This window comes from Diceros bicornis, chromosome 26 (genome assembly GCF_020826845.1).
Source record: "Diceros bicornis minor isolate mBicDic1 chromosome 26, mDicBic1.mat.cur, whole genome shotgun sequence".
Lineage (NCBI taxonomy): Eukaryota > Metazoa > Chordata > Mammalia > Perissodactyla > Rhinocerotidae > Diceros > Diceros bicornis.
In genome coordinates this window covers 3,749,759-3,753,045 of record NC_080765.1, presented here as the reverse complement: position 1 = coordinate 3,753,045, position 3,287 = coordinate 3,749,759, and positions in this window count along the sequence as shown.

Here is a 3,287-nt window from a genome sequence, read left to right as displayed (position 1 = left end):
CGTACGTTTTGAAACCCCTGTTTCTCTTTTGTCAGGGACTGGCTAGTTCATTCTGTGTTTTATGTTTTGTTCTCCTGTCTGAACTGTTGGTTACCTTATCTGCCTCCAAAATGTGTGTCCCGACTCTTGCTCTGAGGCTGCAGCCTGGATCTCGTGGGCGTTGTCCTGCACTGGAGGCTGTGCAGGGTACTGAGCGTGGAGCCTGGAGATGTGGGTTTGAGTCCTGACCCTGCCTCTGCTGAGATGGGGACTCTGGGCGAGTCACTTCCTGCCTCTGCCCAGCGCATCTGGCCAGAGCTGATTGAGACACCACAGCAGATGTGTGTTGGGCAGTGGGCGAATGGCTAAGCAAATAGGATGCCAGGCCGGATGTGTGTTTCACACCTTTACTCGATCTCAGAAAATGATGTTTAGGTAGGAGGTGTCCTGTAGCCATTTCTGGCCATTTTTAAGGGGTCATCGGTACCTTGTGTTGAGTGACTCTAGGTCTGTTGTCTTCAGGGTAGTGTTCATTTGGGAAAGGGGAAAAATTAGCTGTCATCAGTGAGAAGGGATGGGTGGTATGCTCCCACTTGGCCCCCCCTCAAAAACACCATGATTAGGGGAGAAGCGTTAAGTAATGCCCTTGTTGATTGGCTCATGGGTGGGGAGGAATCTGGAACTGAAGAGCAAAGGTGCACATAACTTGGCTGTCTCAGGAAACCTCATGTGTAAGAATTCTGAAACACCAGACAAGTTAGGCCCACTCACTCACTCACCAAACGTTTATGAGCACTTCATGTGACAGCTCTGTGCCAGGCCTAGGTCTTGGTATTAGAATACTGTTTGCGCTTCAATTAGATGTCCCATAGGGATTTACCAAACAAGATTTATGAACACAGAGAGGTTTGGAAACTTGCCCAGGTCACCCAGCAAGAAAGTGATAGAGGTGTCTTTGAGCTCAGGCAGTGTGACTCCAGAATCCATCATCCTAGCCCCTGTGCCATAGCGCTGTGCTACTCTGCGGGAGCAGCTGTGCAGAGCCCACACCTGATGGGGAGGGGGCCCTAGGTGCTGCTTTCCAAACCTGGGGGGAGGGGCGTTCAGGTGCTACTCTTGGTGCCAGGGCTGGAGGCTGAAGGCCCCTCCTTACGCCCCCAGGGGTGTATATGTGTGTGTGCGCATATAATGATAGAATGGTATATCATAATATGTAATAATTTTACATGTAGTGGTCATATGCAGATGTGCACAGAGTAGTGAAAAATCTGAGTTTCCTGACGCTCCATTTCCCGGCTGTGGTCAAACAAGGCTGTACTTTGCCTTCTTGATTCAGTTCAAACTTGTCTATTTAATGGCAGGTTTTTTGCATTATCTTGCCTTTTTTTGGTGATTTTGCTGTTTAAAATGGCTCCCAAGCATCGTGCTGAAGTGCTACTTAGTGTTCCTGAGCACAGGAAGGCTAGGATGTGCCTTAGATAAGCTTCATTCAGGCTGAGCTATAGTGTTGGCTGTGAATTCAGTGTTACTGAATCAATAATATATATTAGCTAAAATGTCTCTAAATGACACACACATAAAGCAGCGTTATGTATTGATGAGTTGATGTTGTGTACCAGAGGCTCACAGGAACCTGACCCTGTATTCCCCCGAGGGGCAGTGGTTTGATATTCACTAATTCTGCATTCTCGGGCACTTCATAGTCTTCATGTAACTTTATCTAACTACTGTGACTAATGAGAATCAACTGTGTGTGTTTGGAGAGGGAGCAAGCCCAGAATCACAGGGAAAAGGGTTTTCTAAAGCAAGGAACTGGGCTTCACTGCTGTATTCCCTGGTGCCAGCAGCACTTGATGTCACCTGGAGACTCAGGCGGCTGGAATGGTCAGTCCCACTTGGAATGAGGACCACAGCTGTCGCATAGGGCCCAGCACTCCCACCACCTTTCTAAAGGCACTTGGACCTGTCCTCTTCTCAGACCCCACCCCACCCCAGCAGGTAACTGTTTGCTGAAGCGTGGGGGAAGCACAGGCTCTCAGGGCATTGCGGCCAGTGTGCCCTGCTTTCCCTCCTGGTCCAGTGCAGGGTGCCCCCACCCAGTGTCCTGCATCTGCGGGCCCCTCCCATCAGCAAGCAGCTCTGGTGTCTCCCACTGGGAAACAACAGAAGCCCCTGTCTCCATATTCTCCTGCGACTACCACCCCATTTACCTCCTCCCCTTCTCATTCGACTCCTCTGTTTGCTGCCACCGCCTTGTTCTCCCTCCCCAAATTTTCATCCCTATCACTCCACTGAAATCCTAGTTTTGCCAAATCCAGCCTGGTGGTGGCATTCTGTAGTTTTCAAACTCAGCATTCCTGACAGTCCTGCCTTTCTATCTGCCTTTCCCTTGCTTGCATCTCTAACTCTAAATGTAGCAGTGACCCAGAGCACTGTCTTCTATTGATTGTCAGCACTCAAGCCCCAGGAGATCTTACCTAGCCCGTGGCTTTAAATACCATCCTCACTGATGTCTCCCAAGTTTGTGGCTTCACCTTCCCTTTGGAGCCCCAGACTCACGTCCACCTGCCCACCTGATGTCTCCCGGTGGCTGTCTGATGGGCACCTGAAGCTCAGTATAAGAAAAGCTTGATTTTACCCCTAAACATTCCTCCTCTGTCTTCCCACCTTGGTAAATTGTGCCACATCCACACAGTTGCTCAAGTCCCCAACCTAGGAGTCAGGGTCATCCTTGGGTCCTGTTTTTCTCACCCCCTCAGCACATCCATCCATCAGCAGGTCCTGGACCTGCTCACTCTCAACTGTCTCTACCCTATTCACCCCAGTCCACACCACTAGCATCTTGCATTTGGATGGATGCTGTGGCCTCCTTCTACTCATGCCCCTTCCCCTCAAAAAAGTGTTCTCTACACAGCAGCCAGCAGAAACCAGATCTTGTCACCCTCTGTGTTAAGTCCCCAGTGGCTTCCCTCGCACTTTAAATAGGAACTCCACGCCTTTTCTCCAGCCCCTGCCTGCTTCTCTCTCGTTCCCACTACACTCACTCTTGCTCCCGACAGCCCCATCTCTGGAAGCTGTTCCTGCCTCAGGAACTCTGCACTTGCTTGGCCTGTTCCCTTCTGTCGGCCTCAGCCTTCCACTGGCCCACCACCACAGTTCTGTTTCATTTTCTTCCATAGCACCCATCACCGGTTTACTCTCTGCACTGGGCCACGCCAGCACCCCCACAGCCACAGACTGGACTCTGAGCGCCGTGAGAGCAAGGGCCTGCCTGTCCTCTTCTTTCCTGCACCCCTAGTGCCAACTCA